Below are 25,430 nucleotides of genomic sequence, written 5' to 3'. Positions count from 1 at the left end.
ACTGTTTAGTTATCTATACTCAGGAAAACAACCATAAAGCAGAAAAGGCACCTAGAAGGTGAAAAGCCAGGCCCAACTCATCTGGAAGAGCTCCTACTTCAGCTACCATTCTGGAGAAAAAGGAGTCATCTCTTTCCTACTCTTATATAAAAAAAAAAAAATCTATTGAGGAAGAACTAATTTTTATTTGGAAAAAAATCAAAAACAAAGTAAAAAAAAATTTTTTTAAAGCAGATACTACATCTTTCTTTTAACTAACATAGCATCTCAACCCACTTTGTTGTCATAGTTCAGGAGAAGGAACAAGCGACCAACCAGGGTTTGTTGCATCATACCATAGTAACAAATCCTTAAAATTTTGAATCACAATCTCTTAAAAGTAGTCAGATGCAGGCTCTGTACCTGTGGTGTGTTCTAGTCAAAGCAGATCAAGGATTAGGGAAGGAAGAAGTCTACTGTCTCCCTTTTATGTGATAATAAATTCATCTGATGACTAGAGCAGCTACAAAGTCTCATGAATAGAATCCTGGAACCAGTACCCAGAAGAGCTGAGTTCTAGTCCTGCCCCTAGTACTTACAAGCTGTGACCATGGGTAAGAGGTTTAGTCTCCCTAAGCCTTAGTTTTATCTTCTATAAAATAGATATAATAAAACCTATATCTAGCTCATAGACTCTTAAATAGGATAATGCATGGAAATCATTCTAAAATTGTAAAGTGTTATAGAAATGTCACATATTTTAATTATTACATATAGTTGTGAGAAAGACTTTTCTCCCATGACAGGTAAAATTTTGCCCTCTTAACAATACTGTTGTTGAGATAGTCCATCCTTTCCTAACCCAAAGATGTGAGATGAATTGTGCAAACAGAGGACCAGGTAGGAAGGCTAGGCAATGCTTATTAATGACAAGTCAATATTAAGGTATTAAGGGAGTAATAAATAAGCAAACTGAAAAAGTGGAGAGGGGAAAAACTAAAGAATTGAAGTGCCTGGAGGTAGGGGTCAAATGGAGTCAGAAAGAAGTATCAATCACCTATACTGAAATTTTGTATAAGATTACAATGAGGACATCAAATCTTGAGTATTATTACTATAGTAAGGGGCTAAAAGTCACTGATGCCTGTTCTATACTTTAACTTGAGCTATTTTCAGCCGCTCTTAATAGATAACAAAATAATCCAAAAATGATAATTTTCTCATTTTAGAGATGTCTAGATGGCGTTGGGCTTGGAGTCAGAAAGATCTGAATTCAAAGGCTATCTCTGACAATTATTAGCCATGTGACTATAGGTAAATTATTAACTTCTATTTCTTTCAGTTTCTTTACCTACTGGATATGAAATCATATTTGTAAAGTTTAAAAGTATTATATAAAATGCTAGCTATATCACTGCTCTTATCTTGTATTTGTGGTAGAAGAAATAAATAATTTCCCATTCCTGGTCAAGTTTATACATCAAATACTTCTCTTGAATGAGGGCTGTTAATTCCTTCTGGGGAAACCATAACATAAGCTAAAACTAAGTTTTAGGAGATTCTCTCTGGAATTCAGGGGTATGTATAAAATAAGTCAGAACAAGAAAAATCTGATCCCCTCTATTTTGGGGATAGCTTCTCCAAAGGAAAAAACTCAATTCATGTGAATCTAGATCTAGGACTTCATCCTAAAGGACAATCCACAAAAGGACATTCCATCCCATGTCCTGTAGATTTTACATTAAATGTTCACAGACATCTCTTTAATATTCCACTCTAGAAGTCTTCTGGAAGTCAAATTCAAGCTAAATGGTATATAGCTTGCAGACTTTATTCTCTTACTTTAAATTAAAAAATGTGGACAATGCCTTTTTCTAGTACTATACCTTTCTTTGGAATATCATTCACAGTTGGTCATTGATCCAATTGCTGATTCTTTCTGTAATTCCAACTGCTATGTAAACAAAAACAAATAAAAATCAGAACTAGAAGCCAAAAGACCTTGGACCTTGTTTAGTCCTAGCTCTAGAATTAAGTTCATTGTGCAAACTTTTTGACAAATATTTAAACTCTGAGTCTTAGTTTCATCATCTATTTAGAAACTGAGGATATTGGAACAGAAAGCCTCAAAGGTCCCTTCCAGCTCTAAATCTAGGATTCATAATTCTATTATTTCATCACTACTTTGGTGCATATTAACACATACTATGGGGAAGGTAGATAACATAGTAGATAGAATTCTGGGACTGGCATCAGAAAGACCTCAGTTCAAATCTGACCTCCAACACTTACTAGCTATGTGATCATGCTTGTTTCCTCATATGTAAAATGAAAAGAAAAAATTGGCAAACCACTCCAATTTCTTTGCCAAGAAAAGCTCCAAAAAAGATTGGTCACTAAGACTGGACACAACTAAAAAGGACTGAACAAATATATACTATTCCCATTAGAGGGCAGCAGCATATCACAAATAAAGTTACTGGCAAGCAGGAGAATAAAATCTTAATTTAGCATTATAAGGTTTACAAAACACTTCCCTAGTAATATCCTAGTTCGTTTCCATTTGAAAAAAGCAATTAAACTTGTTCTTTCAAGTGATTCATAGTGTAAGATGTAAATCAAAAGGATTCCTGCAGTATTTCCTTTAAAAAAAAAAAAAAAGAAATAAGAATGTAAGCATCACTTTCAAAATATCACATTTCTCTTACAGATAGTTATTTCTCCCATTTATAATCCAAAACAAGTTCTTTTTATGCCAGCATTTCACTTTTTCTTACTGAAAAAAAAAATGGAAAAAAATGAAAGACCACATTTCTAAACAACCCCCACCAAACAAAACATTATTTAGTAATTTAAGAGTATAGTAAGTAAGTATAGTAAGTAAGATGATCTTTAGACATGGACAAAATTGGAACATATGGAGATGATGAAGATAGGTTGTAATCTACAATATAATATTGAACATCCCAGAACCACTGTCAGGTCAGAGTGGAATATGAAGCATTGATCCAGGAGAATCTAAGTACCTCAGGGACAAGGATTTTGAATTTTATATACATACATAAAATAAATAAAATTAAAGTATTTTATTTATTTATAAAAATATATTATTTATTTATAAAAAGAATTTAATAACAATGAAAAGGCTAGATTACAAAGTTATAAGAACCTTAATCATTCATAGGGATAGTTAGAGCCAGCCTTCAGTGAACAATAATGTAAATAGATTATCTTCATCTTCCTTAATTTCCTTGTAATTCCTCCCTCAAGACTCTCCTACTGAGTCTATTGCTGTCCCTGGTGCCTAGAATTCTTCTTCTTCATCTTAGCCTCCTGACTTCCTTCATTTCTTGCAAGTCTCATCTAAATTTTCCCCTTTTGCAACACTTAATTCAGTCTTATCATCTTCTTTCTGGAATTATCTGCAATTTATCCTGAATATATCTTATTTGTACATAGTGTGCGTGTTGTCTCCTGCTATGAGCTCCTTTAGTCAAGGAATTATTATTTTTTGCCTCCCATTTATTATTTTTTGGCTATCACCAATGCTATGTACAGGAATTGGCATCTAGTAGATAATTAATAAATGCTTAACTTGATCCGTTATTGATATTAATAATAAATGTTAACTTGATTTATTTTGACTTCTGTACCTTATTCACTGACTTGGTTCAAATTCCAACCCTGACTTTTACTATTTTTGTGAACATGGACAAATCATTTAACCTCTCCAGACCTCAATTTTCTTATCTGTAAAACAGGTGAGTTGAAGGTGTTGCCGTCTTCTTGACTCTTCGACTTACTTAAAATAACAAAGAGCTTCTATTGAGGGAAAGCAAATGAGTTAATGGGTAATGATAGAGAAGCAAAATGAAAAAAAAATTTTTAAATATATTTTTTAAATATATAGAAGATAAAAAGGGTTCGGAAAGGAACACAAACTGCAATTAGGTTATTGCTCTATTAAATTTAACATGTACTTCTAAAAATGAAACTGTTTTAATAGTTCATAATTTCATATACAATTTTCAGTTTTGTCCATATTATTTTGAATATTTGTGTTTGCGATTGTTTTTATAATAAAAAATAAAATTTTAAATAAAATGAATGGGTTGCCCTACATAATATCTAAGTTCTCTTCTACTTTTAAGTCTATTATAATCTAATGATTATTTTATTTTTCTCTCCCTGGAATCTAGTGATTCCCCGACTCTTGTCTGAATTGGCTGTACTCTTGGCTCTGGCAAAGACTTTTTAAAACTATAAAGTAGCTCTGAAAATGGTAATAATGTGAGGAAATGACATATTTTAAATAAATGATCTATCTTAAACATGTAAATTAAAAGCCTAAATGTTAACTTTATCTCAGTGCCAACAACCAGAGACTACCCCAGAATTAGTTAAAGATACTAAGCTTCAAACTGATTACAATCTCAGTCTCTTTAAAAAACAAAACAAAACAAAACAAAAAAACCCTCAAAATATTTGCCTTTAAAAATACAGAAGGACAACAATAATACTATATGATGATCAATTCTGATGGACCTGGCCATTTTCAGCAATGTGATGAACCAAACCAGTTCTAATGAAGCAGTAATGAACTGAATCAGCTACACCCAGCCAAAGAACTCTGGGAGATAACTAAGAACCATTACATTAATTCCCAATCCCTATATTTTTGCCCGCCTGCATTTTTTATTTCCTTTACAGGTTACCTGTACAATATTTCAGAGTCTGATTCTTTTTGTACATCAAAACAATGGTTTGGACATATATACTTATTTTGTATTTAATTTATATTTTAATACATTTAATATGTATTGGTCAATCTGCCATCTAAGGGAGGGGGTAGAGTGAAGGAGGGGAAAAATTGGAACAAAAGGTTGGCAATTATCAGTGCTATAAAATTACCCATTCATATAACTTGTAAATAAAAAGCTATTTAAAAAAATACAGAAGGAACTATCCTGTGACAGAGAAATTTTCTTTCACTCACTTGAACCCCTCCATTATATGTAAAAATCTGATGAATCCCCTTAGAATTCAATAATTGGCAAATCAATAAAATATATTCCCCTTAGTATTGACAAAAGAATTTTAAAGGTAGTACAGACTGAATAGGTCTCTAACCTGAGCCAAAGTAGGTCAGAAGCAGGTGAGATGGGAATCAAATAACAGTTTACTTTCAGAGCAAAGAAAACAGAATTGCAAGTGAAATTCTCCCTAGAAGAAGGGTTTAAGGTCCTATGGTAGGGCTATGGCATAAGCATGAAAATCATACCAGACAGGACCATAACAATCATAGGCCTTGAGCACACAGTTTTCACATTTGGCATTTTTGGGTGCAATATGGGCATTCTTGGGTCTTATGGGAACAGTCTCTCAGTTATCTTTGAGCCTTGTGATAAACCTATGCATAGGGTCATTGAGCCTTGTGATCATTCAGTGGAATATAGAACCAATTAGCTGGTAGGAACAGGAATGCAGCATATAGGTCAATTCACTTGGCTTGATTTTTTAGCATGTAAGAAGATATAAATTGATACTTTCACTGAAGCACATCAACTCTCAAGCCAGGATTTCTTGGGAAACAGAGAAACTCCAACATATCTAAATCATTACATATATCACATCAATTAATATGAAAATCAGAAATATCATGACAGCATTTGCCCAGAGGGTGAGAGCATCCAAAGGGTGAATACAAAGGACTGTTCTTATGCCATATTCAGGGTTCAGCCTGTTTGTTGGGCCTTAGCTCTGAAAAACAGTATATCTCCTAATATCTTGGCATTATATAAGAGATATTTCAGCACTATTTATGGTAGAATGAAGAATACTGGATTTGGAACTAGACAGATTGGGTTTGAATCCTAATTCTGCCTCATGTGGCTTAAGCAATTTACATAACCTTTCGGAGCCTATTTCTTCATTTGAAAAAAAAAAATGAAAGGATTATATTAGATTTATAAGCTCCCTTCTAGTTCTAATATTTTCCCCTATTTTCTTTGAGAACTATAATAATCCATGACCTCATTAATGCATATTGAAAATCATAACTTCTCCATCCCTTAATAATAACTTAAGTTTTAAATTACTAAGGCAATATGTGTATGTATGTGTATATATATATATATATATATATATATATATATATATATATATCGCCTAGTGGAAAAGGAAGTATGAAAACTAACCAAAGAAAATTATTCCTTAAAAGTTAGGATTGGGCAAGTGGAAACTAATGATTCAATGAGAGATCAAGAATCTATCAAACAAAATCAAAAGAATAAAGAAATAGAAGTAATGTAAAATATCTCATTAAAAAAACAACTGACTTGAAAAATAGATCTGGGGGAGATAATCTAAGAATTATGGGAGTACCTGAAAATATGATTAAAAAAAAATCTAGACAGTATCTTCCAAGCTGTTAACAGGGAATGTTGCCCTGATATCCTAGAACCAACTGGGGGGGAGGGGTAAAATAGTCATTGAAAGAATCCACCTGCTGATCATTTCCTAAAAGAGATCCCCAAATGAAAACTCCAAGGAATACTGTAGCCAAATTCCAGAATTACAAGATCAAGAAGAAAATACTGTAAGCCAGCCATAAATAAACAATTCACGTATCAGTGGAGCCACACTCAGAATTACAAAGTAGCAGCTTCTACATTAAACGATCTGGAAGGTAAAAAGAGCTTGAGTTACAGCAAAATTGAGCATAAACTTTCAGGAGAAAAGTTGGACATTCAAAGAAATAGGAGACTTTCAAAATTTCCTGATGAAATGACCAGAGCTGAATAGAAAATTTGATTTTTAAATACAAGACTCAAGAGAAGCATAAAAAGGTAAACAGGATAAAAAGGATAAACACAAGATATCCAATAAAGTTGAACTATTTACATCCCTTTATTGGAAAAATGATACTTATACCTCTTAAGAACTATATGTCTATTAAGGCAGTTAGAAGGAGTATATTTAAGCAGAGGGAGTGGATATAAGTTGATTTTGATGTGATGATTTTAAAAATTTATTAAGGGATGATAAAATAATTTGTATTGGGAGAAGAGAAAAAGGGAAAGCAGAATTATATCACATGAGGTATGAAAGTCCAATTATAGTAGACGGAAAGGAGAGAGAGATAGTAAGCATTATTTGAATCTTACTATCGTTGGATTTGGCTCAGAGTAAATAACATGCACACTTGAGTAGAAAAATTCATCTTCTCTTATAGGGAAGTAGGAGGAAAAGGAGGAAGAGGAAAGAGATATTAATAGAAGCAATGGTAGGTTGAAGGAGATGGTGATCAAAAGCAAAACAATGATGAGAAGGGACAGGATGAAAAGAAAGAGAAAAAAAAAGTATAAAGGGGGATGAAGAGGAGGGAAGCGGGTGACAGGAATTACATAGTAATTATAGCTGTGAATGGAAATGGGAAGAAAACTCCTATAAAATGTAAACAGATGGAATGGATCAGAAACCAGAATCTTGCATTATATGTTGTTTACAAGAAACACATTTGAAGCAGAAAGACACACAGAGTAAAGTTAAAAAAACTAGAGTACCATATATTATACTTCAGCTGAAGTTTAAAAAAAAAAAAGCAGGACCATCAATTCTGATCTCAGACAAAGCAAAAGCAAAAAATAAATAAAATAAAAAGATCTAATTAAAAGAGACAAGGAAGGAAACTATCCCTTGCTAAAAGATACCATATATGCTCATAGTGGTATAGCATTCAAATTCTTAGAGGTGAGTTCCAGGAAAAAATAGTAAAATTATACTAGTGGGCAACCTCAGCCTCTCAAAACAAGACAAATTAAAACACAAAATAGATAAGAAGTTAAGAAGATGAATAGAATTTTATAAAAGTTATCTATGACAGATCTCTGGAGAAAACTGAATGGAGATAAAAAGGAATATCTTTTTGTCAGCAATACATGGTACCTACACAAAAACTGGACATGTATTAGGGCACAAAAACCTCACAATCAAATGCAAAAAAACAAAAATATTAAGTGCATCCTTTTCAGATCATGATGCAATAAAGATTATATGCAATAAAGGGTCATGAAAAGATAGATTAAAATTAATTGGAGGGGGCAGTAGATAAAGCACTAGTCCTAACTTCAAATCCCACCTCAAACATTTAATACTTCCTACTTCTGTGACCCTGGGAGTCATTTAACCCCAATTTACCACACTCAAAAAAAAAAAAATTTGATTGGAAACTAAATAATCTAATCCTAAAGAACAAGTGGGTGAAAGCAACAACATAGAAATAATCAATAATTTCATCAAAGAGAATGACAATAATGAAACAATATACCAAAATTTATGGGATACAGGCAAAAGCAGTACTTAGGGGAAATTTTATATCTTTAAATGCAGACATGAATAAAATAGAGAAAAAGCAGATCAATGAATTGGGCATACAATTTTAAAAAGCTAGAAAAATAATAAATGAAAAATTCTCACAAACACCAAATTTAAAAATTCTGAAACTCTCAAAGGAGAGATTAATAAAACTGAAAATAAGAATACTACTGAACTAACAGAAAGCTAAGCTGATTTTATGGGGGGAGGGTGGAGAATAATGAAATAGATTAATTTTGGTTAATTTGATTTTTTTTTAAAAGAAGAAAACCAAATTACCAGTATCAAAAATGAAAATGCTACATTCACCACCAATGAAGAGGAAATTAAAGCAATAATTAGGAACTATTTTGCCAAACTATATGATAATAAATCTGGCAATCTAAGTAAAATGAATGGATATTTAACAGAAGAGGAAATAAAATTCTTAATTCCATCTTGGAAAAAGATGTTGAACAAGCCACCAATGAACTCCCTAAGAAAAAAATCTTCAGGGCCTAATGGATTTACAAGTGAATTTAACCAAACATTTAAAGAACAAATAAATTCAATACTATATAAAAAGTATTTGGAAAAAAATAGGTGAAGGAATCCTATCAAATTCCTTTTTATGATGCAAATATGATGCTTATTCCTAAACCAGAAAGAGTCCAAACGAAGAAAGAAAATTATAGACCAACTTCCCTAAATGAATATTGGTGCAAAAATTTTATTTTTTAAACTTTTTATTTTCAAAACATATGCATAGATAGGTTTCATTATTCACTCTTGTAAAACCTTGTGTTCCAAAATTTTTTCCCTCTCTTTTTCCTATCCTTCCCCTAGATGGTAAATAATTCAATGCATGTTAAACATGTGCAATTCTTCTATATATATTTCCACAATTATCATGCTGCACAAAAAAAATCAGATCAAAAAGGGGAAAAAAGGAAGAAAACAATAAGCAAACAAACAACAAAAAAGTGAAAATACTATGTTATCATGCACACTCAGTCCCCACACTCTGGAGAAAAGGCTCTCTCCATCACAAGAACATTAAAACCAGCCTGAATCACCTCCCTGTTGAAAAGAGCCCCATCCAACAGAATATAATCGTGTTGCTGTATACAATGTTCTCTTGGTTCTATTCACTTCACTTTGCTTCAGTTCATATAAACCTCTCCAGGCCTTTCTGAAATCATCTTGCTGATCATTTCTTATAGAACAATAATATTCCATAACATTCATATACTATAACTTATTCAGCCATTCTCCAACTAATGGGCATCTTCAGTTTCCAGTTCCTTGCCACTACAAAAAGGGGTACTACAAACATTTTGGTGCAAAAATTTTTAATAAAATATTAGCAAAGAGAAAACAAAAATTTATTACCAGGATAATTTACTATGATGAGATGAGATTTATAACAGGAATGCAGGGGTGGTTCAATATTAGAAAAACTATTAGCATACTTGATCACATCAATAACAAAACTAACAAAAAATCATATGATTATCTCAACAGATGCAGAGAAAGCTTTTGACAAAATATAGCAGGCCCATTCCTATTAAACGCTCTAGAAAACATAGGAATAAAAGAAGGTTTCTTTAAAATGATAAGTAGTATCTACTAAAAACCGTCAGTAAATTTTATCTGTAATGTGGATAAGCTAGAATTATTCCCAATTAGATCAGGGGTGAAACAAGGATGCCCACTGTCAACACTGTTCATTATTCAATGTTGTACTAGAAATTTTAGTTTTAGCAATAAAAGGAGAAAAAGAATTAAAGTAACTAAAATATGGAGATGATATTATAGTATACTTAGAGAATTCTAGAGAACGAACTAAAAAACTTTTTGAAATAACTAACAACTTTAGCAAAGCTGTAGAGTATAAAATAAGTCACATAAATCACCAGCATTTCTACATATTACCCACAAAACTCAGTAGCAAGAGATAGAAAGAAATTTCATTTAAATTTTAAAATAAATGTAGACAATATAAAATATGTAGGAGTCTGCTTACCAAGACAATAAACTCAGATCGAAACAACTGGGAAAATACTAATTTCTCATGGCTAAGCCAAGCTAAGATATAAAATAAAAATGGCTATTCTTCCTAAATTAATTTACTTATTCAGTGCCATGCCAATCAAACTGCCAAAAAATGTTTTACAGAGCTAGAAAAAATAACAAAATTCATCTGGAAGAACAAAAGATCAAGAATATCAAGGGAATTAATAAAAAAAAAAAATGCAAAGGAAGTGTACCAAATCTAAAACTACATTATATAAAAGTTTTAAAAAGTATTTTAAAAGTATAAAAAACTATTTGCTATTAGCTATTTGCAATAGATTACATATATATGACACACTAATAAATAACTATAGTAAGCTACTATTTGATAAACCAGCTTCTAGAATAAGAATTTGCTATTTGTCAAAAATCAAAAACAAAAATGCTATAAAAATTGGAAAATAATATGACAGAAACTAGGCATAGAACAACAATCTTACACTGTAACTTAGATAAGGTCAAAAATGGGTACATGATTTAGAAGAAAAGGATAATAGTAACTAATTTGCTTGAGAGCAAGGGATAGTTTACCTATCAAATCTTTGGAGAGGGATAGTCCCCTTCAAATAAAGACTAGAGTAGATACTTAAAAAAAAAAAAAAAAAAAAAAAGGAAAGCACATCAGTAAATAATGAGGCTTTCTTCATAACCCTGATCACTAGGCATGCTCCCCTGGAGTCATAGATGTATTTCAATTGTGAGGACTGCTACAGCCCATGTCCCTCTAAATCCCCTTCATCTCAGATCAGATTAAGAAGAGAAAATATTGGAGACTATAGGGAAACTTGAATTCATCCCATCTGGTAGAAGAGGGACAGAGTAACAGTTTAAAGGAGTTTAAAGGAAGGGGGCGGGGCACAATCTGACCAAGCAATTCCCTAGCCTCAGCATCTGCAGCTAGGGGGTTGGAGGGGAGATAGGCAATAAGGCCCCAACGCCTATATTCGCTGAGCTCTACCAATAGGAACTACACCAAAGAAAGATCCTGGCACCAACCACTCCATCTAGACAGTGCACACCCCCAAAAATTCAGTCACTCAGTATCTCCAAATTGGATCTGACTTTAGTGGATCCCACCTAGCTGCTGCCTAGGAGAGTCTGGGTGCCCCTGGCAATGCCAAGAGTATGAGCAGTATGAGGTGGGGGAGCCAGCCAACCTCTTTCTTTGGTAAACCCACTATTCTATATTTCAATTGCTGAAATTTATTAGCTATACAATTTCTAGCAAGTTATTTTATTTCTGTTTGCCCCAGCTTCCTGATTTGTAAGGAGAAAAATATTAATGGTTGTTATGAGATCAAAATGACATGATTGTAAAGTGCTTAACACAGTGACTGGCATATGTTAGGCACTACACTATTATTATTTCTCTAATTGAATGTATTTGTTCGATATTTGATCACTTTAAAGTGGTTTTAAAATGCCAGAAATAATACTATCAATGATTTTTACATGCAATAATTTGGAAATGTAATTGATGTCATCTGAAGTTTATTGTGTTATTCTAAATTGTGTTGTATTTCTAAATTTATGTTGCAAATTTGAGCACAAATAATGTTTAAGGCAAAACAATTTTTAATCTAGATGTCATTGATGAATTAGGCTTTTAAAGGGGTATGATCATTTGTAAATCTGACAATTATCAAAGTGTATAAAATGGTTTAAAGTTGTAGCTTTAATATATTAATGATGAGTCAAACATCAGGTATTTGCTGTATGTCTGAAGCCTCAAAATATGGATCATTTTTATTTATAAGAAAAGGACTAATGAAATGTTAACTATTAGGGAAACATCAGGAAGATATTCAAGCTCTAATTAGTAATTAATGAAATTTTGTTATTTTAGGTAAAAATTCCTGGCATTGTAAATGTACTGTTGTTTGAGCTTTGATTACCAGAAAAGTTATCAAAATTGTCATAAAGCTAATAATATAAATATAAATATAAAATGGCCTATGTGGCAGTCTTGAGCATTGGTAAGGTAGATGATTGCACCTAGGAAAGGTTGTGGGAATGACCTAGGATATGGCCTAAGTAGGATCCTCCTGACTCTATTTCCTCATTGTGCTATTTCCTTACTAAAAGGGGAAATTGCCTACTGGCTTAATCTTGAGTTTTGCCTTTTAACAATTTGTGACTGCATAGTTGGCTGTCAGATGTGACTCATGACTGGAATCAAACAGAGGTAAGGGATATATTATGATATAACTATGTCCTTCTTTTTCCTCTTATAGCAAAATTGTATAATTAATAAGTTTTAGTAAGTACAATACTCAATCTATTAAATAATAGATTGAAACAGGAACATCTCTGAGTTATCATAACAGGATGTAAAGCATGGACATCTTAACAGTTTTAATCTATCTTTCTAGTCAAATTATAATATAAGGATGATATCCTCTAAAGGAGGGGAATAATTAAACAAGTTAATAAGACAAAGCTGAGAAAGCAACAAAATCATATAATCCTACTTAAATTCTTTGAAATTCAAGTGAATTCTTGGTTCCTTAGTTTGGTCTTACCCCTTTTAGGCTTTGTTCTTGATCAGATTAGAACTCTGAGTTCAAATTTGATTTGAGTGGTTTGAGTTCATTCTCACAACATGAATAGGGTTTTGAAGAAGTAAAACTTGAGAGGCTGTGCCAACTTGTATTAAGATCTATATTTTATTTTTAAATTATATTTAATTTCTTTAAATAACAGAAATATCTTTCTTCTCCTTCCCACTTCCTACACTTTTTTGAGGAGCAAAAAAGAAAATCAAAATTTCCTGTAACAAGTTGTAATGATCAACAAGACAGATTCCTTCATTGGCTATATCAAAACAATATGTCTCTGCACCCTGATAGCATTACCTCTTTGTCATGAAGTGGTTAGCATACTCTCATCATTGTTCCTCTGGAATCATGGATAATCAAGGCATTGATCAAATTAAGATCTATTTTTAAAAGATTTTTGCAGTAACATCTGACGAGGAAAAGTGAGAAACTGGGACAAAAAAAAAAAAAAAAAAAAACTTCCAGTTTGTCCCAACAAGAAATATTACAGAAACCACACTATTATATAGAGTACTGAGTCTAAAAATGGGATCACCCTTTCTGACTGTATCCAAAAAGATCCTAAAAGACTCTAGTTCCTGTTATTATCTCTACTGCAACCTTTCTACTTTTTAATGTTTAAATCTTGCCTTTTAAACCTTTTAAGCAAATTTGTGTTCTCCATACAGGCTTCAATCAAATTTCAGATGACCTTACAGGATGGATGTCACTGGATATTTAAGTTCTCAGGCAAGTCTATACATCTTGGGTGCGATTTACCTCCATCTCCACCCTCTCAGTACAGAGCCTTCAGGCAGGGCTTTTCAGCCTGAAGAAGCTACAAAAACTATAACCTTTGTCCCTCTACCAGAAAAACTTGGATTCCAACTCTCTAAGAGAGGAATGATAAGATTCTAATTATTGCCCCCAGACTCAAAACCCACAGAAATCACTATAGAAACAAGCTGATTAGCATACCCTAGTGACCATACCAGCTGGTTTGGACATACCATATAAATCAGCCAATGAGAAAGAAGCACCAACAAGTACTGGACCACAAACTTCAATAAATCTTTCCCTAAACATGGCACCTGAGCAATTCCCCTTATTTACTGCCCTTGAGTGATCCTCTGCTAGCTATCAATACTATAATGTAATGCCTTCCTAAATGGGCTTTTCTGTATCCATTCTGGGTAACTGATGCTCAATTCCACCAAAGCTTTTAGACCTCTCCAAGTAAGCGAACTTCTACTATAATCTTAAAATTTACGTATCTTGTGATGTGATCGTCACCATTTACGCTTATAAAAATCTTTATCTTGCTTTGCTGGGCCACTGACTCCTTCAGGGAGCTTGGCCTAGCCAACAAGTGCATAAATCTTATTAAAATGCCTTTTTTGGGGGTTGGAGAAAGAGCATGAATTCTTTCAGAAATAATACCAGGACAAGTAGCTGATACCTCAACATTAGCATTATTTTTTCTTTTAACTATATTTCAAATTATCTAGACTTATTTCATTTTCAAACTGTCTTGGAAACCAACTATTGACTCAAGTGATTACTTATCATCTAACCATGCTGGCTCATTTCACTCTGGAGAGAACAAATATTAGGACCATAGGATGTAAAGAATTAGACTGGTAGTAAAATGAAAAAAACCTAGAGGTAAAAGACTCTATTAGCTGTGGAGTTAAGTACTAATGTTCCAATCAGACCTCTAACACTTATTATTTGTTTAACCTGGGACAAGTCACAATTTCCCTGAACTTCAGTTTCCTCATGCCCTCTAAAAAAATTAATTTGTAAAATCAATAAACTTGGAGGATCTGATCTCTAAAGGTCTTGATTCTAAATGCTAAGATCTCAAATAGTGTTTTAATTCCATTATAAAGGCTATAAAGAATAGAATCTTCTTTCCTTTTCTTGTCAGAATCAGAGCTACACTGTTGCTATTAGCAAATGACATAATCTTTCTGGAAAATAATTTGGAATTATACTAAAAAACTTCACTATACTATAGTCTTTTGATCCAGAACCACTATTAGACATATACGTCACAAAGACACTTCCCATCCTATTTGGTTTTCCTCTTCCCCTCAACCTTAAAAAAAAAAAAAGGAAATTAGCCAGAATCCTTTAATTCCAATTATAGCTAACCCCTCCATATTTATTCTTTCTCTCTCTCTCTCTCTTTCTCTCTCTCTCTCTCTCTCTCTCTTTTTGCTGAGACAATTGGGGTTACGTGACTTGCCCAGGGTCACACAGCTAGGAAATGTTAAGTGTCTGAGGTCAAATTTGAACTCAGGTCCTCTTGACTTCAGGACTGGTGCTCTATCCACTGTACCACCTAGTTGCCTGAAGTACACTTATTCTCCAACCAGAATTCCTATTAATTAATTTCCAGGAGAACTGCAAATTATTTTTAATGTAAGTGGAGAAAAGCTGATATTAAAAAAAAATTTTTCCTAAATGTTGGAAAAATAGTAATGTTTTCCTTTTCAAAATCAAATTGTATAAATATGAATATATATGTATGTGTATTGTATATATGCATGTATATCTGTATAAATAAACTCATGACAATGACTATTCAGATTATTCCTTAAGGTCAAAGAAATTTTTTTTTAGGGTTTTAATCATTCAAATAATCCCCTACAAAAAAGTTCTATTTTTCATCTGAAATATCTAATATTAGTTGTTTACCTTTTTTTGGCCAAAAGTATCTGAATAGTTTGCTTAAATTGGCCTAGATTAATTATTAGCTGTAAAACCAAAGGGTATTTTGCAATTTTGCAGAAGAGGCAAAATAATACTTTCAAATGAGCAGTATCTTCTCAAATAATTTCTATAAAACACTTTGGATACTTTAAAGCTCCATATGAAAGTCATTATTCTTTATTTTACTATCATTACATTGTTGTTTATACTAATAAATTTTTTAGATGATGGAAAAAAGACTTAAGGCTCTCCTTAAAGTGTTTTCTTCCTAAATGGCATTCCAAAATCAATAGGCTTGAGCAACCATCCCCTCACCCTCTCAAAAAACAACTGCAATTCAAGGGTTCCTTCTTGGAGATCACAAGGCCTTCCAATTAAATAAACAACATCCTACTCAGTTAGGCTTTTAAAGACCTTCAGTCTGAGTCTTCTGCCTTTTCCAGGGTCATTGCACAATACTCTCCTTCAAACACTACCTTAAAGATACAGTTAACATTTCAACACCACTCTCCAAAACTGCCGCGGTTCTTCCTTCCTAGCGCCTGGAAGGCACTACCTCCACACCTCTCCTTATTCCGCCAAAATTGTGTAAGTGTTCAATCCTTCAGATTTAATTTTCTATGTGCATCCTACCTTCCTATAAGCAGCTTCAAGTCAGAGGCCGTTTATATAGCTAACATCTAGCACGTAGTAGGTGCTTAACAAGTTTTTGTTGAACTTGTTTGCTATAACTGACTCAAGAGTTACAAAGGCGTTCGTCTAATGCCAAGGTGATGGGGGGAAGGGGCGGGAATTGTAATATACTGGAGTCGACAAAGGCCTGTGTGTGACTATATTATGGGGTCCAGAATCGTTTGTGTCGGGGGTGGAGAGGGCGGGGCGCAAGCCATGTTCAGTCCAGAGATCGCTTGCCGAGGGTCCCCTTTGACCCACTTGCTGCAAACAGGGTAAAGGATTCCAAGCTCCACCGGCCGCCCGAGGAGCAGAGGTCTTGTGGGGCCTGGGACGGGAAGCCTTTTCTATTTTCTAGTAAGTGATTTATCCCTCACTTTCCGGTTTGAAATCCTTAAAAAAAAAAATCTCCTACTGTCAGTTGTTGGAGAACTTTGGACACCGGGTGCGGTTTGGGGACGCACACCAGAGCCGAGTCAGCCAGCTACGGGAGGTTACAGGGTCAGGCCACTGTGAGAGGATAAGGCGGGGGCTGAGGACAGGGGAGGAGGAAAGGAGAGGGAGGAGAACTGGAGGGCGGGCTGCTCCCGGGCCGGCGTGTGGGCTCTGGTGGAAGCAGCTGACTCCCCCCACCCCCTCCTTTACGTGCACACAGCCCGGGGATCGGTGTAGCTCCCTCCCCTCCTTTCCTTTCTGCTGTTCGGCTCGTAGCGGCGGCGGCCGGAGCAGCAGCAGGCTAGGAAGAGTCCGCGGGAAGCCAGCGCTCCCAGCCGGGGCTGCCCGCGTAGTTGTCTCCTCCGGACTTCTCCGGCCGCCCTTCACGCCACGCCACGTCACGCCGCTCCGGCGAATCTCAGCCGCGCGGGCCCCTGGTGAGTTCCCCGGCTTCCATCTAGCTTGCCTCGGGCTTGGGCAGCGTGAGGGCACCAGGCGGACGGAGAGCCTGGCGCGCTCCTCCCGGAGTTTGGGACTGGCAACGTGGCTTCCCCCCTTCTCCTGGGAGAGAGCGCTTTAGACTGTCACCGAGGGAGGGTGTTAGGGAGCTATCTGCTGCTGGGGAGGGTCTCAGGCTTTGGAAGGGCCTTGCAGGGGGGGGGGAGGGGAAATGGAGGGACCAGGAACCTGCTGTTCCAGTATTTCACGGGCCTGCCGGCTCATCTCCTTCCCACATAACGGGGTGTTTATCTGCTTGGGACTTTGGGGTTGGAGGGTTTTCACCGCTTTCTTACACGCCTTCTATCCCTACTTGGCACTTTTGTTTCTCTTGCTGAATTTTCTGATCCGGCTGGCTGTAATGGTTATTCTTTTTACGTTTCTTCACGGTAAAGTTTATGGATAGTTAATTTTTTCTTATACTTGATTTTGTGGGTGGTGATTGTTTTTAATGGGAAAGGGGAAATGACTATAGTTTATATCTATGATTCAAAGGCACGAGTGGAATTTGCAGATCCACTTAGATGATCTTCATATCTTGCTTCTATAACACTTTTTGCTTGAACTCTTCCTTCCCATAATGTCATTCCTGTTTGGTGAATTTCCTTTCGTTCAGACACTTAAAACAGACTATAGAGAGGAGGAGTGCGGGACCTTCTTGGTGGGAGGATTGGTCACATGAGCTCTGTTCCCACAGACTTCTACGTAATAAAACCTAGACAGGCACAGAACCCAAAGGCAAATTGGGGTCAGGTTTAAAAAATGGAAAGGTGTTTTAATTGAGTAATAGGAACTTAAATGTTTTTAATACCCTTCTACTCCCAGAAAAACTAACCTCTACGACGGTGGAAATTATCCAAAAGTTGCTTCAACCTAGGAAATGCTTGGGATTTTTTTTTTCGTCGAGGGCGCCTGGTAGTTTGTACTTTTCCTATTTAAACTTAATGCACTAACCCAAACCAGCCGGACACTGTTAACCTCAAAGCTTGACCTTTTCTTTGAAAACTATGTACTCTATTCGTAGCTTAATAATAACCCCAATCCCAACTTAGAAAGACTTCCTTTCTTCCTCATGTTGAAGAAAGCAGTTTATTTTTATGCCAAATAAAACTTTTTCTTCCCCCTCCCATTTTTCCAAATTATGCAGCTAAGCATTGTGAGTGGTGGCAAATGGAACATTTAAATTTATGGGAAAATATCCAAGGGAATATAGCGGGCGAGTTGTATTGGAGCAGAGATCAAACAATTCAAAAACTTTTCAAACTGGCTAAGAAAACATGCACTTTGCCTTCCTTTCCTCTCAGCTTAACTATCTTTAATCGTAAATTTTGAAAATGCTTAGTTGATGTCCTTAGGCTTTCAAAGTAAAGTTGATATTGTTGCCAAAAGGCTATAGAGACATTTTGTGCATTGTCTTCCTTTGTCCAACTACGTTTTGAAGCTTTGAAAAAGTTGAAATATATTATCCAATTCTTCGTTCCTCTTGTGGTTCATCAATTGTACTCCTTTTATTGCCTTCTCATTAGCATTGCCTGGAATAGTTCGAGTATGGAAACAAGTACAGAGTCTAGTGGATTGTCTGCTGACTATAATTTCTGGTCATATCTATGTACATTCATTCACAAGTATTTTTTCAGTGTTTTTGTGAGGATGGCAGGCCTTGCTGGCATCCAAAAATAGTCCAATCCTAAGGTTGTAGAAAAGTTGAATGTTGAATTACATTATTCTCTAAAATAGTGCTATGTGAGGACGTTATACACCCAGCCAGCACCCAGCCATTTTTCCTTGGGTGTTTTCCTGTAAATCTAAACACTTCATTTATCATTATATATAAAAGCACAACTGGGGGAGGGAAGGGTAGCAAAAGTGTTTTATTTGGCATAAAACTAAACAATTTTCCTGAGCATGAAGGGAAAAGGAAGTCTTTCTAAGTTGAGATCCTACTTATATCATTTATCTAGGAATATAGGTCATAGTTTTCAAAGAGGAGGTCAAGCTTTGAGGTTAACATTGTCCCTTTGGGGAAGTTCATCCACTTCAAATAGGAAAAGATAGAGATATACATATCTCTGTTTATCTTTTATATATCTTTTATCTTTATCTGTGTATATCTTTTGAACTTCCCTATTAAACTGTGTTTCTTGAAAGCATGGACTGTGTTTTGCCTTTATTTTTATTCTCAGGATTTAGCACAGTACCTGGAACTTGGTATACTGATTGACTGATTGTCCCTTGGGCTGAGATTGCTGAGATCTGGAAATCGATAATCCTGTTAAAATGTGCATATGCATTTTTCTTTGAGGGTGACTCATGAATTGTATGTAAATGAAAGTGAGTGTTAGTTGAAGTTCTCGTTGCAACTAGTAATAGGTGAGAGTTTCACTGCTTTGGAAAATTTAACCTTTCCTGTTTGCCCTCTATGTAAAGTATTCTGAGCTTTCTGGCTTCAAATTGAAAGCTGCATAGAAACTGTGATCTCCAAAGGAAACCACCTGGAGCAAAATTAATTAAATAGTCAGATATTTACAAAATTCTTGCCGGAATACTAACATTTTTGTAATTCATAGTATTTTTAGATGGAGGCTTACTTTGTTCTAGGCAATAGATTCTAGAGTATCTCTTAATTGGGAGAGAGTAATACTAACCTGTATAAGGTCTACAGCTTCTATCTCCAAAGGGACCAGTTACGTTTTTTTTTTCCCCAGAGAGGCCTCTAAACAGTATGTACATGTATAAAGATAGCACATTTCAATAGTTGGCCAATAGAGAATTGGCCTCAGAGTCAGGAAGGGTAGGATTCACATTCTGCCTCCAGGTTCTGATTCTGGGCAGAGTAATTTTTCAGTGCAGTGGACAGTTCTTAAAGACTTAAAGAAGGGCTGGTTGATCTGCCATTTCCTGACTTTAGAATTCCTTATAAGATTTAGTCATTAACCCTATAATCAATTATTATAATTATAATCATCAGTGTTATTTACAGTGATTATAATCCTAGGCAGCTAGATGGTACAAAGGGATAGAGCTCTGGGCCTGGAATCAATATTCTTGAGTTCAAATCTGACTTTAGATACTTAATAGCCATGTCACCCTGGGCAATTCATTTTATCTCAGTTTCCTTTTCTATAAAATGAGCTGGAGAAGGAAATGGCAAAGTGCTCCAATGTCTTTGCCCACAGAATCCCCAAAATGGGGTCATGAAGAGTTGCACACAGCACCTCTATAACAACTTTACCCTTACCCTGACTAGCTTATTACGGGAAAGTAGAAAAACATATCTAGCTTTTAGGCTGCTTATTCACAATCAGTGATTGCTCACTTAGTGTGCATTGATTGTTTGACAAGACTGTGGAATTTAGCATTTTTTTATGTGAAAGTCTATATGTCCCAAAGTATCGTGTAAGCACATGCTGATGGATAAATATCCTTTGGAGCATCTAGATACTAAGATTATGAGGATCTTTCCTTATAGTTTTTACTGTTTAAACGAATAAACAAAAAAAAACTCATTCGTTCTGAAAGTGGTTTTCAGTTATTGTAATGAATTTTAAAATGGGAAGCAAGTCTTTTGTTTCTTAAATTATACCCTTTTAACATTTTAAACTTATTTTTGAGGCTGAAATTGAAAATAAGCTACTTTTCTGTTACTTTTATAACAAAGTTAGGAAACATTCCAGATTTTAATATGTATATCTAGCATTTTGAGGTTTGTAAAGTATTTACAAATATCATCTCATTTGACCCTGACAATACCATTGAGAGGTAGTGTTATTATCTCAACTTTACAGAAGAGGAAACTTATTTAACCAGTCACACAGTTAACAAGTGACTGATACTAGTTAGAACTCAAGTCTTTATGACTCCAAGTCCACTTAATCACTTCAGAATATGTACAAATTTTATCTGAACTTTGGTACACTTTACATGAAATCTCTGCCTTTAGTGACCAGTGAATTGACTGTTTCTTATATGGACAGTACCACTGAAATCTTACTAAAAGTAAAATCTGAAGACATAAAAGTTGCTTTCTTCAAAGTAGCATATATAAGAATTGACAGAGTTGGTTTCATCATGTGTCTAAAGACAAGCAACATTTTCTTGAATACTTTGTCATTTGACCTTGTTGTAAGAGACCAGAAATAGAGGCCCTGTAAACAACTTGACAGAATTCTATAAATTAAGTATTTATTAGCTCTATGACCCTGGATAAGTGATTTAATGTCTATTTCAGTTTTCTCATCCATAATATGGAGGTGATAATACATGTAGAACCTTCCCCAAAGAGTTGTGGTAAGGCTGTAATGAGATAAATTATGCAAAGAGTTTCATAATTTAAAAAAAATTCCTTATACATGCCAGTTATTGTTCCCATTTATTAATGGTGGTTTCAATCTCAAGATTGGCACAGTGAAGAGATCTTGAGAAAAATATGTTGCGAGAAGTAATATGACATTAAGAAATAAAAGGCCAGAAGCTTATAGATTACTTAAAAGCAATATAATTAGATCATTACCATATTTAGAGCAAGGGTCAAAGTTAACATCATATTAAAAAAAGATAAAAAGAAATTACTGCTTGAAAATACATTAACTCAAACACAACCTATTTAAACAAAATGTTGATGCTAGAAAATCGGAAATAGATAAAAGTAAAGACATTAATCCTGATCGTCACCCTTTTAAAAATAAGTTCAACAAATAAAAAGCAGTTAACACAATGAGAAGACCAAATCCATGCTGAAATTATCAACCACAATAGACATTTTTTTTTTCTTTTTGCCAAGTAGAGAAAGATAGCTCTTGAAGATAACATTAGTTTAGAATACAAGCTGCTTTGCAAAAGCATTCCATTAGGAGGTCAGAAGAAATAACAAAAATTAATTGAGGTGAAAATGAGAAAGCTAATTAATTATCACTTACAGATGAAACTACAAAGAAGAAAAAATACTTCTGAAATGGGTCAGTACGAGTGGAATTATTACATTTGAATTCTAATACCTTAGTATTATATATAATACTTCCTTATAAGAAAGCTCAATTGTTTTCATTTGTGTCTTGATTCTTTGTGACCTATTTGATGTTTTCTTGGTAAAGATATTGGAGTGGTTTGCCATTTTCTTCTCTATTTTATAGATGAAGAAATTGAAGCAAACCAGAATTAAATGATTTGTAAGGTCTTAACTAGGGTTAAGTAACTAATAAGGCCAGATTTGAACTCATGAAGATGAGTTTTTCTGACTCCAGGCCTGCCATACTATTCCCTGCACCATAGGCTGCATATAAGGAAGTAGAAATGACCAAATATAGGCAAAATTTGTGCTAGAGGAAAACAATTTTAAGACACTTAGTACTCAATTTTCAAGATATCAGGTTTTGTTTTTTTTTAAACACCTACTTATCTCAGGCACTGTCTTAAGCTCAAAAATGTTAAGATTTCAAAAGAATGAAAAATATCATGAATTGTATTGATTTCCCACACAAACTTTTCATCTTCTCCTGAACAGGTTAGTTTCACCTACAGAAGAAGAGATACTACATGGCTTCCCTACACTTCTAATGGCCTTTTAGTCCCCACTATGTATTCTTTCTTTTTAGACTCTTTACATCTGCCTTGGTGGCCAAGATGCAGGAAAAACTCTTTCCAATTCAATAGAACGTAGGTTGTAGCCTGTAGCTCCTAGAATGGAAACCGTTCCAGCAACTTGATTCAGTGCTAGTCATAAGATCTTGAAAGCAAGGATCTGTCATCCATCAAGGGATTGATTTTTTTTTTTAACTATGTACTTAATTTATTTTTTAAATTTTATTAAAGCTTTTTATTTACAAAACATATGCTGGGGAACTTCCAGCCAAGATGGTGGAGAGGAGGCACAGCTGTGTAAGCTCTGTGCTTTCTCTCAGAATCCATCTCATTACAAGCCTCTGAATTAATGCTTGACTGAAAAACCCCCCCACAAATAGTTACCAAGAGAAGACATCCTTGAGATTCTACAGGAAAGGTCTGTTTTTAATGGAGGGCGTGGACTGTTTTAGATAGGGCACAGGCTGAGGGCAGCGGCATCGAGAGCTCGGCAGGCAGCTCACAACTGAGCAGACCGGAGGGGGTGGGGTGTGATCTCAGCCGTCTCTATGGGGAGAGCTTTGCTACAGGATCAGATACTTTGCCCTGGCAGCAAGTCAGTAGCCCAGCAGAGAAGCTAAAAACACTGGGGGTGAAGAATACAACCCCAAACAGCTGGAGTCTCTCTGAGACCTGGCCACCCCTCCCCCACAGCATCTCAGAGTCTCAGGGCCCAGGCACAGCACAGTCCTGCTAGTGCCTCTCTGCTGCCCCCGCAGCCTGTAGAGGAAGCTCGGTAACACCACTTAGCCCCTCCCCCCAAAAAAGCAGATTCCATTTGGGGTTTTTTTCTTTTTTTCTTTGCTAGTTTGTCTCTGATTCTTCTCTGACAAAATGAGCAAAAAATTGAAAAGGACCTTAACCATTGACAGCTTCTACATGGATAGAGAGCAGATGCTAAACCCTGAGGAGACTAAAAACAGACTGTCTCCAGGTGAATCCCCACAGGAGGAGATCATCTGTTCCTCAGCACAGATGAATCTCATAGAAGAAATTAAAAAGGCTCTCACAAGAGAGATAGAAGAAAAATGGAAAAAGGAGAGGGAGACTTGACAAGACAGTCTGGAGAAGTCATCCCACTCACTTAAAGACAGAATGGATAAAGAAATCGAATCCTTGAAAAATAGGATTAGCGAACTGGAAACAGAAAATAGCTCTCTAAAAAATAAAATTGGTGAAATGGAAAAAAATTCCATAGAACAAAACAACACAATTGGACAATTAGAAAAAGATATTTAAAAAGTGAGTGAAGAAAACACTTCATTGAAAATCAGAATTGAACAAATGGAATTGAATGACTCAAGGAGACAACAAGAATCAGTCAAGCAAGACCAAAAAAATCAAACAATGGAGAAAAATGTGAAATACCTTCTTGGGAAAACCACAGACCTGGAAAATAGGTCTAGGAGAGACAAGCTGAGAATTATTGGACTCCCAGAAAAATATGATGAAAAAAAGAGCCTGGACACTATTTTCCAGGAAACTATCAAAGAGAACTGCCCAGAAGTCATAGAAACAGAGGGTAAAATAGACATTGAAAGAATTCAGTGATCACCTACTGAAAGGGATCCTAAAATCAAAACACCAAGAAATATAGTGGCCAAATGCCAGAACCCTCAAACGAAGGAAAAAATACTCCAAGCGGCTAGAAAAACCCAATTCAAATATAGAAGAGCCACAATAAGGATCACCCAGGATCTCACAGCATCCACATTAAAGGATCTAAGGGCCTGGAATATGATATTCCAAAAGGCTAAGGAACTCGGTATGCAACCAAAAATAACTTACCCAGCCAGAATGAGCATCTTTTTCCAGGGAAGAAGATGGTCATTCAACGAAATAAGCAAATTTCACCTATTTTTGATGAAAAAAACCAGAACTTAACAAAAAGTTTAATCTACAAATATAGAACTCAAGAGAAACCTAAAAAGGTAAAAAGAAATCTTGGGAACTATATTTCTGCTGTAAAGACGTATAAAGAATACATGTGTACCTTGTTCTAGAAACTAGAGGTGGAAAGGACGTTGTACCAGAAAAAGGGTAAAGTGGGGGTACTACATGAAACTTCTCCCACCTCATTGAAAAGTGAGAAGGGAAAAGTAAAAAGGGAAGGAATAAGCTAAGCAGAAGGGAATATGGAAACTGTGAGGGAAAGGAGTAAGACAGGGGGAGGAACTCTAAGGTGGGGGCGGAGGGATACTAAAAAGGGAGGACTGTGAGAAGCAAGTGGTGCTCACAAGTTTAATCCTGGGAAGGGGGGGAAGGAAGAAAGAAAGGAGAAAAGCATAAACAAGGGTTAACAAGATGGCAAGTAATACAGAATTGTAATAGTAAATTAATTTTAACCATAAATGTGAATGGGGTAAACTCCCCCATAAAGAGGAAGTGGTTAGCAGAATGGATTAAAAGCCAGAATCCTACAATATGTTATTTACAGGAAACACACCTGAAGCAGGGAGATACATGCAGAGTAAAGGTAAAAGGTTGGAGCGAAATCTACTATGCTTCGGGTGAAGTCAAAAAAGCAGGGGTAGCCATCCTGAT

General features: G+C 35.2%; 1 protein-coding gene across 3 annotated transcripts in view; it reads left to right on the top strand.

Annotated features, from left to right (window-relative positions):
- The first annotated feature begins 433 nt into the window (after positions 1–433).
- Positions 434–25,430, top strand: part of ACO1 (aconitase 1) — an 89,161-nt gene continuing 64,164 nt past the window's right edge. The window contains exon 1 of one of the 3 annotated variants that reach the window (XM_031943207.1): positions 434–593. The gene's annotated coding sequence lies outside the window, so the exon portion shown is untranslated. Of the gene's footprint in view, positions 594–16,174; positions 16,254–16,910; positions 17,210–25,430 lie in introns of those variants that run through there. The other 2 variants (XM_031943218.1, XM_003761403.4) reach the window with 2 other exon arrangements.

Source organism: Sarcophilus harrisii, chromosome 1 (genome assembly GCF_902635505.1).
Source record: "Sarcophilus harrisii chromosome 1, mSarHar1.11, whole genome shotgun sequence".
In the NCBI taxonomy this organism is placed as follows: domain Eukaryota; kingdom Metazoa; phylum Chordata; class Mammalia; order Dasyuromorphia; family Dasyuridae; genus Sarcophilus; species Sarcophilus harrisii.
Note: the sequence above shows the minus strand (reverse complement) of the source record. Positions and strands in the feature narration are given on the sequence as shown.